General features: G+C 43.5%; 1 non-coding gene and 1 pseudogene across 1 annotated transcript; both read right to left on the bottom strand.

The window, feature by feature from the left end:
* Window positions 1–396: 396 nt before the first annotated feature.
* LOC144500186 (U2 spliceosomal RNA) lies at window positions 397–595 on the bottom strand. The gene has a single exon (XR_013498954.1). It is a non-coding gene; the product is annotated as a U2 spliceosomal RNA (small nuclear RNA).
* A 523-nt stretch (window positions 596–1,118) lies between these two features.
* On the bottom strand, window positions 1,119–1,225 carry LOC144500175 (U2 spliceosomal RNA; annotated as a pseudogene).
* Window positions 1,226–7,963: the final 6,738 nt, after the last annotated feature.

Here is a 7,963-nt window from a genome sequence, read left to right as displayed (position 1 = left end):
AAACCAGATCCAAGCTGACAAGTCTTAGGCTTGATCAAACAAGAACCAAGCTGACAGGGTGAGGCATTACATCTCCTCCTCGGCTTGATCTGATCTTCATCTTAGCCAAAAGGCCAAGATGGCTTTAAAAAACTGCATTCGGTAAAGCCTCGGTTTAGCCTCATTGGCTATCCTGATCGCTTGCTCTACTCTAGCAAACAATGATCGCAGATATCAGCACACACCAAATGCAATGGTCTAGCTGCATTCCCTGCCTGATCATGGTTTTACCCCTGCCATGACACTTTTTTTGTTTATATCCAATTCAATCCAATCAAAGTCCAATTCAAAGTCTCAACAAGTGAGACATTCCAGATCCAAGCTGACAAGACAGGCTGGCCGCTTCCTGTTTTGGGCTTGATCTACATGATCCAAGCTGATTGGAGTAGGCATGGCACCTCCTGCAAGGCTTGATCTCATTTGCATCTTAGCCAAAAGGCCAAGATGCCGCTTTAAAAAACTGCTTCAAGAGAAGCCTCAGTGTAACCTCATGACTTCAACCAAGTGCAGGATAACAAAACTACACTTGATCTTAGCCAAAAGGCTGAGAAGCCATGACACTTTTTTTTCGTTTATATTCAATTCAATCCAATCAAAGTCCAGTTCAAAGTCTCAGCAAGTAAGACATTCCAGATCCAAACTGACAAGACAGGCATCCCACTTGATCTACATGATCCAGGCTGTTTGGAGCAGGGATTGCACCTTCTCCAAGACTTGATCTCATTTGCATCTTAGCCTAAAGGCCGAGATGACGCTTTAAAAAATTGCTTCAAATGAAGCCTCAGTATAACCTCATGACTTCAACCAAGTACAGGATGCCAAAACTACACTTGATCTTAGCCAAAAGGCCAAGAAGCCATGACACTTTTTTTTTGTTTATATCCAATTCAATCAAATCAAGTCCAATTCAGAGTCTCAACAAGTGAGACATTCCCGATCCAAGCTGACAAGACAGGGCTCTCACCTCCTGTCTTGGCCTTGATCTACATGATCCAAGCTGATTGGAGTAGGCGCAGGTCTTCCTCCTCCAAGGCTTGATCTCATTTGCATCTTAGCCAAAAGGCCGAGATGCCGCTTTTAAAAATTGCTTCATATGAAAATGAAGCTAAAATGTAACCTAATGACTTCAACCAAGCACAGCATGTCGATACTACACTTGATCTTAGCCAAAAGGCCGAGAAGCCATGACCGTTTTTTTTTTGTTTTTATACTTTTCCAATTCAATCAGATCAAGTCCAATTCAGAGTCTCAACAAGTTGAGACATTTCCGATCCAAGCTGACAAGATAGGGTTCGCGACCCTTTACCCTGTCTTGGGCCTGATCTACATGAGCCAAGCTGATTGGAGTAGGCGCAGGTCTTCCTTCTCCAAGGCTTGATCTCATTTGCATCTTAATCAAAAGGCCGAGATGCCGCTTTTAAAAATTGCTTCATATGAAAATGAAGCTTAAATGTAATGTAATCGCCTCAACCAAGTGCAGCATCCGCATAGCTACACTTGATCTTAGCCAAAAGGCTGAGAAGTCATGACACTTTTAAAAAATACTTTTCCAATTCAATCAAATCAAATCCAATTCAGAGTCTCAACAAGTTGAGACATTTCAGATCCAGGCTGACAAGACAGGGTGAGCGACCAAACCACCCTGTCCTGGGCCTGATCTACATGAGCCAAGCTGATTGCAGAAGGGGGAGGTTCCTCCTCCAAGACTTGAGCTCATTTGCATCTTAGCCAAAAGGCCGAGATGCTGCTTTAAAAAATTGCTACATATGAAGCTTCAGTGTAACCTAATGACCTCAACCAAGTGCGGCCGACCATGGGCTGCCGACCATACTACACTTGATCTTAGCCAAAAGGCTGAGAAGCGAGAAGTCATGACACTTTTTAAAAAAATTTTGCTTAGTGTGAATGTTGCTTGCCAGTTTTCAGTAAGCCTGAATGTAGTCCACATCCTGCTGCATCTGGGACAAACTTCATTATCAGATGAACTGCAAATGAAACCAATCACTGCGTAATCACCAGCAAACATCCGCACTTTTGACATTATACTGGAGGAAAGATCAACGGTCATGCTGATGAAGGTGGTTGGGCCTGGGACATGACCCAAAGGAATTTCTGTGGTGGTGTTCTGGGGTTATGATGATTGGCTCCAAAGATCACAATCATCTTTCTTTGTGTGAGGTATAATTCCAGAAATGGGGGTTTTCCCAATCTCCAAGGAGTTTAGTTTAACTTATGATTTTTTGGTGCCACATTAGTCAAATGCTGTCTTGATGTCAAGGGCATTGTGGCAGTATTATAGAGATTGATCTGATTTAATGGTTATGAGGTTACATTGCTCTGTCTACAGAATACTGATTGTGCTGCTTATGCATGTAGTTCTGTGTTGTAGCTTCATCAGGTTGACACCTTGATTTTAGGCAAGCCTGATGCTGCTTTGGGCATGTTCTCCTGCATTCCTCATTGAAACAGTGTTGATGCCCCAGCTTGTTGGTAATGATATAGTGAGGAATAAACTCGGCTATGAAGTTAAAGATTGTGATTGAATTCAATACTACTGCTGATGAAAGCTCACAGCATCTCAAGGGTGCCCGGTTTTGAGCGGTTGGACCTCTTCTGAATCTATCCTAATCAGCATGGTAGTGGTGCTCAACAACACGATAGTAGGTGTGCTCAGTGTGAATATAGAATCTCTCCTCCACAACATCTATGGAGTACCAATCCTAACAATACAGTCACAGTGGATGTATCCGTGATAGGTAGGTTGAAGAGGTCAAGTAGGTTTTTCCCGCATGTTGTTTCTCTCACCACCAGTTTTTGGCCCAGTTTGGCAGCTGTGTTTCAGGACTGCACCAGCTTGTTCAGTTTGGTGCTGCTGACTTTTTTTTAATGAAGAATATTGAAGTCTCCCATCCAGAAAATAACCTGTTCCCTTATATCCTCAATGTTTCTTCCAAATAATGTTATTTATTTATGCACTTTATTTATTTCAAATATTGTTTCTTCACTTTGATACATAATAAAAATGAACCCATTCACTTGATTTCACGTGGCTCCCATAAATTTAGTCAAAGTTCTGAAATTTTTCCCCAAAATTCAGCATGGACTGAGACCCAAGTTTCTGGTTTGAAGACATTATAGAATCATAGAATCCTACAGTGCAGAAGGAGGCCATTCAGTCCACCGAGTCTGCAGCAACCACAATCCCACCCAGGCCCTATCCCCATAACCCATGCATTTACCCTGCTAGACCCCCTGACACGAAGGGGCAATTTAGCATGGCCAACCCACCTAACCCACACATCTTTGGACTGTGGGAGGAAACCCACGCAGACATGGGGAAAATGTGCAGACTCCACACAGACAGTGACCCAAGCCGGGAATTGAATCCAGGTCCCCGGTGCTGTGAGGCAACCACTGTACCACCGTGCCACCCAAACCACTGTGCCACCATGCCATCTGCCATTGGCCAGAATTTTACTGCCCTGCCTGCCATGGGAATCAGAGAGGGCAAAGGGCGTTCACCTCAGGCGGGATTTTACAGTTTCCGGACGAGCGAAGCTGTAAAACCCCGCCCATTGTACCTGTATGACAATGCCAGGCTGTTGCTTGGTTAACCTGTGGGACTGCTTTGCTAATTTGCCTCCACATGTTAGTGCAGAGGAATTTGCAGGGTTGACTAGCCTGGTGTGCCTTTGACATGTCCAGTGTAAAGGTCAATGCTGAGTGGTCTATCAGATTTTTTTTTCTTGTTAGGCTTTTTCAGAGGACAAAATCAATCACCCCATCCCACTTAGCACAACATGATGTAGGGTGTTCTAAGTGTGAAGATAGATCTTTCTCCCCTTGAGAACTGTGCATTGTTCATTTGTATCATTGAATGGGTGGAACATCTTTCTGTGTATTTCCACATTCACTTTGAGCTGCTATTAGGAGAGTATCTATCCAACTACCTGTGTGGTTTTATTACTATCTGCCAGATCAAGAATTTTGAACCAGGCAGACCCTTTCTCTGCTCGTGTGTGCCTTGTGATTCAACAGTATGTTTTTGATTGACTTAAGAGTTGTAATTTTTCCCTCTGAGGAGAAATATGAGATCAAAGTGGAATTCTTCAGCGTTCTTTGATCCCAGATTTGAAGACGTACTGAATATCTTATTGATATGCCAATACGTTTGCCTTGAAGCCCACCAACATGCAAATCCACATTCTTTTGATCAGGCAGCTGTTTTTGGATAGTCCTGATCTCCTGCTGCCTTATCCAATTCACCATCCTTGAACTGTTGAATTTGTTTTCCACTACTCCATGAAAGTGTTGATATGTGAGGAATCCAACCTATGCCTGTAATTGTAGCTGTGCTGGTAAATGCAGTTTGGATTACACAGATGTTCTTTGTGATGGTAGCAATTTTTGCTTGATTAAGTGGAAAATACAAATGAATAGGAACAATATTTAAGTTAAGGTGAACCACTTCAGCTTCAGAACCTTCACAACCTCAGATATAATCACAATGATTCATTGCACGACAGTTCATTAACCAAACCTTGTCCTTGTAATGGTCATCATATTTGGAAAAGGAATGTCATAGCTAAACATACAAAACGCAACAAACTGACCATCAGATGAGTATTAACTTCAGAAAAGCATTGAATTTTACAGCACAGATGGAATAATAAAATGGAAAGTGTTATAATGGGATGCCTAGTTTGGCTATTCATTCAAATGTCTTCTCAGACGCTGAGTGGGAGAACTGAACTACCTCTCAGAACGTATCTTAGTGGGCAGATTGATATATGCCGGAATTTGACCGCCTTGCCCGCCCGAGGCTCGTAAGACCCAACCTGAGGCCAAAGGAGAATGACATTCTGCGAGCCTCGTCCGCCCCGATTCCAGGGCAGGCGTGCCGATGTATGTATTCCACGGTCTGTGACTTATCACCACAATTGCACTTTGTCATTCTGCATCTTCCATTTATCAGACAAGTGCCTCACTTAGATTCTGTTGAGCGCTGCCCATCATTGGCAAGGGAGGTCGAAGCCAGCAAACTCTGCTGCTGGGCCAGTGATCAGACGTTGGTTTTTGATGCTGAGTGGCTTCCATTCTTCCGTCAATCTGGATACTGAGTTAATATCATCTACACAATTGATAGCTGCTGCTTTCAGGAATTCCCGATGTGATTTTGAGCACTTCTGTGTTCAGTATTTTCAAGTGTGGTGAATGGGAGCGGTGGTGATAATCAGAGCACAAAGACGTCATGGTGAGTGACAGACAGGGAATGTAGAACTGCACTGGGATCCATTCAATTGGAGTGACACTGCTCTTAAGCTGGTTTTTAGCTGCACTAGCATAATCTTTGTCTGGAGGTTGCAGGTCCATGAGGCAGAGTAGTGTTGGACAACAGAGAAGACTGGCGTCACTGGTACGCTGCAGAGGGTTATGCCTGTGCTCCCAAATGATCTCCTAAAGAGTATCTGGACAGTTCTCTTGGTTTTTATTTTTATCCAGTATTGATGAGGTGAGGCCAATTGGTGAGAAACCTGTCCAGGATGACAGTCAAGTATTTTGAATGGGGGCCGTGCTAAGCTGTTTCCACAGATGAAGTGTCGAGTTCTTTCCCAGCAACATTACTGTTCAAGCAGAACATCAACACAACTGTCTTCTCTGGAAGTTCCATGCACACATGGAGCATTCTGATAGGCCTAGGTTATTTTTTTAATGCCACCTCTGCTTCCTCTGGCTGGAGTTGATGCCTCTGCCAGCAATGCTATGTCATTGGCATGGATGAACTTGTGGGATTTGGACCACCTGTCTGTGTGAAGTTTACATGATCTCCCCGTGTCCACGTGGGTTTCCTCTGGGTGCTCCAGTTTCCTCCCACACTCCAAATATGTGCAGATTAGGTGGATTGGCCATGGTAAATTGCCCCTTAATGTCAGCAAAATTAGCAGGGTAAATACCGTGGGGTTACAGGGATAGGGCCTGGGTAGGATTGTTGTTGGTGCAAGCTCGATGGGTCGAATGCCTTTTTTCTGCACTGCAGGGATTCTATCATTCTTTGATGAAATGCAGGGCATGACCGCCTTATAGATGTTAAAGACTGATCCCTACGGCAGATCATTGTTGAGAATCCATATTCCCCTGGTCTTATTGACAAGCCTAAGAGTTAGCAGCATTGAATAATTGATGAAAGTTTCAGCAACAGATTTCCACAACAGACAGTGTCATACAAAGATGACAAATCAATATCATACAAAGATGACAAAGGTAGCTCCAGTCCCCCGCTTGCAGCTGGAACCCTGCCTCAATATTGGGAGTGAGTGCAAGGACCTTCTTCCTTCTCTGAAACCCACCTGCTCTTGTTGGATGATGGATTGTTCAATTGGTTTTATCTGGTTAAGGACACACTATTTAAGAGCGTAGTTAATAGAATGATGGGCAGCCGCTGCACCTCAAATGTCTCGCCTGCCACGGAATCGGAGCGAGCGAGGGGCGGACAACAGAAACCGTTGACCTCGGGCAGGAATTTCCGGTCTCACTCGAGCGAGGCCAGACTCTTTTAGGATTGTTGGCTTGTTTTCCTTCCTTTAGGCTGACAACGACTTTGGAGTGACTCCAGACTTCTGTGGTTATCCCAGTAAAATCTCGCCCAGTGTTTTTTAGGATTGTTGGCTTGTTTTCCTTCCTTTAGGCTGACAATGACGTTGGAGTGACTCCAGACCTTTGTGGTTATCCCAGTGTCAAGCATGTTGAACTTGTTTTGACAAGCCACATTCGTCTGTACGGGCCCTTGTTCTTAAAGAATTCTGGGTAGATTCCATTGATCCTGGCAGCTTTCCCAGACTTGGTGGCTATCAGTGTTGAACCACAGGATATACCAAAGCACTTTACAGCCAATGAAGTTCTTTTGAAGTATAGTTAGAACTATAATATAGGAAACATGGGCCAATTTGCACAAAGCAAGGTCCCACAATTTGTGGAGTGATGACCATATTAGTGATGTTGGTTGAGGGACAAGTATTAGCCAGACCAAAAGGGAAAACTCTGCTGATATTTCTCAAAATAATATTTATGAAACCAAAGATTCTATACACTTTGTTAACCACCCTCACAATATGTTCTGCCTCCTTCAAAGATCTATGTACATGCACCATCAGGTCCTTCTGTCCCAGAACTGAGGACAGAATCTGAGCTGAACTGATCTTTAAGTCTATATTGCCTCTTCCTATCCCTTCTGTCAAAACATATCACCTCACACCTATATTATGCTTCAAAAGCTTAACTATTTGATGAGGATTTGGGGCTGCCCATTTAAAGTTTATTATTGAAGCTGCAATAGACATGATTTTCTTAAATGCGGTCAGCCATTTGGCTGCATTGAGAGCCACTAAAATTTGCAAATAGTTTCCTTATTTTAAACTGCAATCAGCCTAATGTCTGTTTTGGACATGTGACTGACGTGCAACTATTTTTGCTTACTTCAATATGGTGGGTGACAGACATTTGGTTCAGAAAGAATGTGCACAACCTAACATACCTGTTCAGTTCTTTAAAAATAACAATAGCACCATCAAAATTATAAGTCTGTGTGGCTTAATTCTCTGTGGCCTGGTGGTTAATTACTCTGCAAAATGGATTATTTGTTATGGATTATTTTGAATCAGAGATAGACAGGATTTTACCAGCCCCCAGTTAACAGGCTGGGAGTTGGGTGGGGGAATGTTGATGAGGGATGGGGTCATACAATGTTAGAGAGACACATCGCGAAGGTGACAAGTAACCCATTTACCTCATTCCACTGTTACCAATATTTTTCTATCTGCAAAACGGGTCCCCATGTGGGGAAGTATCCAGCTGCGAGGAGACAGCTTCCCAGCGGCTTCTCTGGAAGACCTTCACTTCCAGTGGTTCCATACTCCAAGGCGAGGGG

This window comes from Mustelus asterias, chromosome 10 (assembly GCF_964213995.1).
Source record: "Mustelus asterias chromosome 10, sMusAst1.hap1.1, whole genome shotgun sequence".
Lineage (NCBI taxonomy): Eukaryota > Metazoa > Chordata > Chondrichthyes > Carcharhiniformes > Triakidae > Mustelus > Mustelus asterias.
Note: the sequence above shows the minus strand (reverse complement) of the source record. Positions and strands in the feature narration are given on the sequence as shown.